This window comes from Alligator sinensis, unplaced genomic scaffold, assembly GCF_000455745.1.
Source record: "Alligator sinensis unplaced genomic scaffold, ASM45574v1 scaffold585_1, whole genome shotgun sequence".
Lineage (NCBI taxonomy): Eukaryota > Metazoa > Chordata > Crocodylia > Alligatoridae > Alligator > Alligator sinensis.
Genome location: NW_005842530.1, coordinates 841,053 through 849,190, shown reverse-complemented (window position 1 = coordinate 849,190; position 8,138 = coordinate 841,053).

Here is an 8,138-nt window from a genome sequence, read left to right as displayed (position 1 = left end):
AAGGTGTTGTGTCTTCGCACCTTGCTTAACAAAAAGGCGTATCTACACTGCAGATTACAGGGCAGCTCATAGATATTCAACCTTTTTTTAAACAAGCTATCTTAAGTATCAAAGTCCAACCATGCATGGAGCTCTGTATAGGTTACAGTAGCAGCCTAGGCATAGCAGAACTGAATTCAGCCTCAAGGCACAGGGTAAAATTAGTCTTCATGACTAGACTACTTCCAATATGTGAGTTAGTTCAGGTATCTCTACCCAGCCATGCAGACACTCAAAAGTTGCATCAATAGGCTCTGGACAGTGCAACATACAGTACTTCCTGGCTGTTGGAAGGGATGGCATCACCTTTGCTGATGGGAAGCTGTCTGTGTCCAATAAACTCTTAACACTAAGGAACACTAGTGTCCTAAATTTGGGCCAAGCATATGGTATCAATCCAGCCTGTGCGGGGAGGGGGAGCCCTTGAATGCCTTACTTCATTGGGAGCTTGACCTGAGTTCAGAGTTTTCGTAAGAGCTTAAACACTGAAATCAAAATGCAAATCTGCTCCTTAGGAACTTGTCATCTTCCATCACTATTCGCTATATCCATTTGACTAAAAGAAAAGGAAAACAAAGTGCCTCTTTGTTCAAAAGAGGCACCAAAAGAAGCAAGATGCTAAATGGGCCCATCTGTACAAGGCACAAGGAAGACCTATAATAATGACTAATACATAGCACTTAAGAAGTGCTTCTCATCCAGAGATCCCAAAGCAGTTACCCAAGGTGGGTAAGCACTATTAACTCCTTTTTGCAGCTGGAGAAACCAAGGCACAGAGAGGCGGCAAATGACTTGCCCAACAATGAACTGCAAGTAACAACATGGATGGGAATAAAAGCTAGCTCCTCTGAGTTCCAGTTCATTGGACCACAGTGCATCTCTACAGGCATGCTGGCCACGTCTACATGAGTGGCAGACTGTGCAGTTGTTACTGTGTACTGCTTATGCAAGTACTAAATGACTGTGCAGTTACCAGTGTTACTGCGCATTTGTGCAGTCCCGTCACTGCAGGTTTTTTCCGACACTAGTGCAGAGTAGCATAGAGCTTGTGTAGTGTCTTGTGTAGATACACCTGCTGATTACTATGTCCTGTAAGTAAACCCTTAATACTGTGGAAAAACTGTTGTAAAAAGATGGTTATTTAGACCTGTAAATTTCTATGAGACACAGAAACGCAAGTAACATGATGATCAATTCCTATATAAACTCTATGATTTTTCTAATAAAATAGTGGCCAAATCCAAAAGTCCTTGTTCAGTCAAACTCCCAGTAAGCTATTTAGGACAGTCTCAGAAAATGCCATGAGTTCTACTGTATTCTTATTAGTACATAATAGCAGTTTGATGACTATTTAGATAGGTATTATGCCCATACAAAATAATAAGTGGCTATAATGTAATATTTTAAATTTGATGCAAAGCAGCAAATTCACAGCAGCTCCAAAGCTGTGCAGCAGCAAAGCATCAAAACACTCTCCCCTCTCCACAAAAAAAAATCTGTGTAGTTTGCAGCACAAAGTTTTAGACATTGATTAAAAGCGGGTAAAAAGATCCCACAGATGGCTAGAAACTTTACACAGGAAGCCAGATACCCCAGTCCCCAACATTCACCTGCTGCTAAGCTGCATGGAGATTTCCTGTTGTTCAGTCAGGAAAGTTTTACAACCAAGTCCCTCAGATGACCAGTCTTTCATGTAGTCTTCCAAAAGCAACCTGCTTCAGGAATGACTGAAATGTTGTTCACAGTACTTGATGTAGGCTGGAGAATCTCATGACAACACTCCATCTCAGGGCAAGATACCAAAGGTGGGTCCCTCTATATGGCTGAGTTTCAGCTTCCTAACAGTTTTGAGCCATACTACACATACAAAGATGCTGCAACACTGTATTTCAGGGACCAATATTTCCAAGCTACAACCTCCTTTTGGAAGATATTTTATTCCCTGGTTCTTTGATTTGCAAGAGCAGGTAGAGGAATGCAACATGCTCAGTTTGGTAAAAGATGCCAATTGGGCATCAGTCCCTGCAAGGAACAATCCATTGCTGACAAATTTAACAAGTTATGTACAAGTCTTCTCAGCCAGAAGAGGTTCCCCTGTCACTAGGCAAACTAGAGGGAAAATGCAAGGATTTTGGAAGATCTGAGCGAGGAGGACAAGATCTAAAGGTTTATTTGTAGCCATAGCTGGTACATCAGGCCCTGAAGAATATGTCACATTTCTCTATAGCCTGCATACACGATGTGGATATATCTGCAGTCCTGTGAGGTACTGATGTAACTCAGACTGATAAAAATAAGTCAAACAAACTTTAATCCAAGGTGAGAGCATGCAGCACCTCACAGAAAATGATTAGCAGCTGGCAGGCTCAGACTCTTACTCCTTTATCCTGCAAAATGTGGAATGAGCTAAATGTCTGATGAATGATCAGGAAACCTTCTAAGGTGGCATACAAATTGACAAGAGAGCCTACTACATCTTGTCCCTATCTCTGTGATAGTAGAAGTGCCTTCATGTTGATAAGCTAGGAAAGAAGTGACAACAGAAGAAGACACTTGGCCTGACCAACTGCTTCTCACCAGAAACCTCTCTGGTTGCTAACTTTGTAGAAGTAGGTGGTGCCTCCTGCAAACACTTTAAAGAGCAAAGTGATGATTTTGTCTGATAAAAAAATCATTTAGTGCAATAAGGTTGAATCAGTGGAAAGTGTCAGTCAAGGGAAAAGCAGTATTTAATTGTCAATGTTTTCATGCGAATCCCCAGTTAAATGCTGGAAATATTGTATCCAAAACTACTAGTTCAAAACACCCTCTGAGATTATGCTCTTGTCCTCATCAAATATATAGTCTGGACAGACAGTGGAAAGACCTTCCGATTCATTTTACTACTAAATGCTGCCCCGTAAGACTGTTAGCCCAGCCCAGAGCTGCTACCACAGAAATCTGTTGTGTCATATACATGCACGCTGGTTGGACCATTTATAATGCTGGCTAGAGGGGTAACAGTGGCCATGTCTGAGTGTGACCACACACAGTCAGGAGAGGTCTTTTCAGAAAAAAGGCAGTGAAAAGTAACCAGAGGAAGGAAAAATAGCCTATGTGGGAAGAGCTGGATGAGAAGGCATCAGATGCAGTTAATATAAGGAAGAGAGGGAAAGGAAATGGAGACAGGATGGTGAGGGAAGGAAGGAAATGTAAGGAGAAACCTGCAAGATTTTAAATTAAGGTCAAGGAAAAAAAATTCCATTCCCTGCCTGTCCTTATTGCTAGCCCGGGAGTTTTGATGTATAGTCCCGGACTGCTTTGCACTTAATAAATCCTTCCATGAGATGAGGAAGGCTGAAAGGAAGGACTACAACATGACTAACCAAATGAAAGTTGCACATATCAATCTTTCCTATTATAAAAAATACAACTCTGATCACAAAAAAATATTCTTAGTGGCCTACGGCAAAAGCAGCACTTTGTTTCAGGGTGGCACAACACTGTTTTTCATTTGGAGAAAATCCTTGTTAGTGGGGGTGAGAGAAATTGCCAGCATTCACCATTGCCCCATCTTCAGCCTTTCTTCATTATCTCCAAGGCTCTCATACATTTAAAGCAGAGGATCTCATGCAGATTGGACTAGAGGGGTATAGACAGCTACAGGTTTGCACAAGGAGTCTAAAATGTAGGCTTCATTTATAAAGAAAACAAGCGCTGAGCATTTTATAAAAAGTGGACAAATATAGTCATGGTATATGAACTTACTCATTAAAGTGATATTCAGTAGCTGTTTGTTATTTTTTAACTGCCTTCCTGAAGGAAAAAAAAAGTTGTATATGCCCCAGACTGGAATCCATCTGTAGGGTATCCTTATATATTCTGTGTGTTAACTTTTTCTCTGCTCTTCTAGCCTTTCATCCTTCCGCATTGCCTAATATCACAGAGCTCCATGGGGAAAAAAAATCTAGAAAAATGAAACTGTCAATTAGTGTCTAATTAGCTAGGTAAGAGCTCATTGCAAAAGCATCCTGTTTTTCTCATTCCCTATAACTCACCTATTTCCTACATGTTAGACAGGAATAAGAACTGCATTAACTCTGCCCAACAGCACTTCCCAGTTGAAGGCTCTAGAAAAAAAGATATCATTAAAAGTTATTAAGGCTGGGGAAACCAGGAGGCCATTTTGCTCATTAAAGTAACTCATATGGTAAGGAATTACTTGTTACACATTTTCATGTATTAACAATGAAATAACTGCTGTAGACTTGTCATAGGAGAATACTGGAATTCTGTTGTACATGCACTGAACAATATCCCCACGTAGCTTTATGGATTGGGATTAATTGGGGAATAATGTATTCTCAATGTAACAGTAATGGTATCTAAATAATTATATACTTTGTGCCATATTACTAATAGGAAAGGTGCTAGTATCTTGTGTTTTTTAACATGTGTAACTTCTACATACTGTACATACAAAAGCTGTAGCTCTTGAAGCTTGGTAACCTGTACTTTCAGAATTGTAACAGAGCTCCCAGTTCAGTTTCCATTTTTAAAGCATGTTAATAAAAAAAATTGAAACTGAATGCTATAAAAATACTTTGGTTTGGTACTTTCTAGTTTTCAGTTATTTTGTCTTCACTACATCTGTTTTTATTAAAGAATCCCTAGCCTTCAGATCTTCAAACTCTTCTGCATTTGGAAGAAGCCTGAACATTATTCAATAGACATAAAAGTGCTAAGTGTTAAAACTTTGATGATTTATTGATGTGCATATGTTCAAACTAAGAACACTTTTGTTAAAAAAGATTACCTCCAACTGTACATCTGAATGGGCACCTTCTAAACTGGCTCCTTGTCTCACACTCAGTAACTGGACATATGTGCCCTTTAGAAGAAAGAAACTTCTTTATGTTCAGTAAGGAAATAAGAAACAGCATTGAAGGCTGGAACACATCATCTTATTTAAAAAAAAAAAAAGGCAGGGAACAAGATGCAACCTGATCACTTAGTACAGTAAGGCTATTCAGCACTGAGCCTGCCTAATCACAAAGTGCTGGATCACTGAAATCAAAGGCAGTGGACTTTTGTGGCATAATCAGTATTGAGGAATCATTCTTCTTTCTTCCATCCTATATAGGGTTCACTGAATCCCTTATCCAGCAGGAAGAGAATTGGTCTGGTGCCCACACTGCACAGGGCAGATGACTGTTCTTAGCAGGTCCTATCGCAAGCACCTGGTATAGGGAGCAGTCCAGAGAAGACAGCACCTAGAAAGATTCTCACCTTGACAAGCTACTGGGAGAAGACTAGGGGCAACCTGTTACTTAAGCCATGTTGTATAAATGGTAAACTACGCTTGCCAGGCGTCAGTGCCTTCACACACATAACACTGTCCTGCACTGGCAGATTTGTAAACCAGCAGCAGTAGCTGCACCCACATTCACTGCAAGTAGGCTAATTAGCATGGAGGCAGGCTTCATAGCACTCTCATTCAGCAGTGCTAATTAGCCACCCAAAGCATCCCACAGATGTGGTTGTAACGTATCTGGTTATGTGGCAGCTCTGCAGGGAGCAGTGTGGTGCACTTGAAGGTGCTGCTACTAGGTACAGCAACCATACTGTGGAAACATGCCCTATGCTACTGTTCCTCTCATGTGACTGCTGTAGCATAGCCCAACCCAAGCTAGCTTGGAAATGGAGTGCAACATGGGCTACCTGCCCAAGTATCAGCACTGCCTGTCAGGTGGATTTTGCAGAGCATGCTGAGCTCAAGGACTTCTGCAGTTAGATTGTTACAGGTACTCATGCTAGCCTGGTTATGTCTACAGTAGTGGCTCCTGTATCAACTGATACCAGAGCAGAGCTATGGATGGGCAACCAGGGCATGAGTCTCGGGTGCCAATTTAAAGGGGTGCAATAATGGGACTGCCACGACTGCTTGCCTGGCCTCTGCCATTGCTGTTTCCTGGGGCACAGAACCGTCTTATGCCTCTGGTATCAATTTAGGCTTACCAAACAATCTAGCTGTTATAAAATGCCCCAGGAACTACGGGAGGGCACAAAAATAGCTTAAAGTTACCTTTGAGGCCCTTCTCCCCACCCAGCTGTGTGTTCTATGTGGCACTCCCAGGTGGAGATAGAGCCCAGAATCTCACAAATCTTTTCCATTTAAAAATTGTTTTAATTGAAACTGGCATTTAACTTTCAGCACGCGTGGACCTCCATTCAAATCAGCATAGGCTGGTGAGGAGCACCTCCAGATTTTAAACATTTACTGAAGAAATAATTGCCTAATTTGTTGCTCTGAAATCAAAACATAAAGACACGTACCATTTGGAACCCTGTAACACTGTTTGCTGTGCTGCTTTGGAGGCAGCCAGCAAGGCACGCGTTTACTAACAAGCTGTTCCCAGAACTGCTGCAGTGTCAAAGACACTCATGGATGATGCTTTTGACAAGCAAGGAAGGAAGTAAACAACCTATTGCCATTTTGGCTTGTGTTCCTCGAGAAAAAGAGGGTGAACACATTGCTTGACTAACAGAAAAGGTCAAGCACAGTGGAGAAAGAAATGGGTTGTTTTTTCTGAGTGCTAGGGGAACTCTTACAGTAGTAAGCAAAATCTTAAACATCATATTTATAAATTATTCATTATTTGACTTTATTCTGAAGTGTGGGTGGGGGGAAGGAGACACAACATGGGGAAAGCAAAAATTATAAATCAGCACAAGGAACTATTTTATCAGTGCAGTACATAGGATGTATGAACAGGACAGCTGGATAGAATTCCTCAGAGCATGTTCAAGGCATCCAAATATCCAGCCTGTCTATGAATCTGTTGAGTGTCATTACACATGCAAAGCCCCCAGGAGCTTAAGGCTACCAATTTACCTTGCCCATTTAATACTCTTTCCCTGGAGTCAGATCTTCTCAATGAGAATTTGATGCAATGAACAAATCAACACACAAGTGCACCTCAAATGAAGCATCTGGGGCTGGCTGGAAGGAAAACAGCAGCTGGCAGCACACCATATAGGTGATACCCAGTTTGTTAATGATGCTCATTACAATGCACATTGCTGTCACAACAAAGGTGGAGAGAGAGGAAAGCAAAAGGGGCAGTTAGAAAACCCAGAACAAGCCTGTCAGGGCTATATAAACACACTGCCACAAAACTGTGTGCCCACTTGTTCATCCAGGACAGCACCAGTCACACAAACACAACTGAAGATCAATGGCAACAAAAGATTTTGTTCTATTTTCTTTAGGTATGTATTGCTCTAGGGACATTCCCTGTGTAATACAGGACACCACACAAACAGCTTAAAACCCAAGTTATAAGGCTTCCCATGCATACTGAATGATTCCCAATTGCTGTAGTTTTCACACTGAGAAGATAGTAGGGTGATGGGTGCCAATGTAGGTAGACAGATCTCAAACTGTAGCATGGCCTAAAACAAAGACTGGCCTTCACAAAGTTGTTATGAGGGGCTTGTAGTGCTATTTTGACTGGGTATCAGTGATGCCATACTCACAGCTAATACACCTAGTAATGGAGAGGCCCAAGGGGTCATTTAATCTTCATTTTGTAACCCACTGCAATAATTGCCTTGAAATCTTCTCCCTATCATGGGCTAATACATGACATGGTCAATTATTTGGCTTCATGTCTCATCATGCTGCCTCAGGTGTGCTAGAATTATCTAGGAATATACGGCCTTGTCACGCTTCATCAAATAGCGTGCACAAATATAAATAAATTTAACACTGACATATGAAATAACAGGTGTTGCTAATGTTGTTAAATAACAAAATGAAGTTCAATAATATGTTAACATTATAAATATTTCCTTCCCTTAGATTAACTTTAAAATGGGACAGTCCAGGTATCACAATGGGGCAATCCAGGACCTGCTAGAGTTTACTTAGGTAGGTGTCCTATGAAAACAAATTTGGAGGGCTAACAATATTCTAGCAATCCAGCAACTTCAGAGGTTGAGTGTTCCTAAGTGCTTCATCATTCAAACCTAACAGCAGGTATAATATATATATATATATATATATATATATATCTGCAGTGCAGATATTTTAATAAATTAAAGTGTTTTAAATTGAA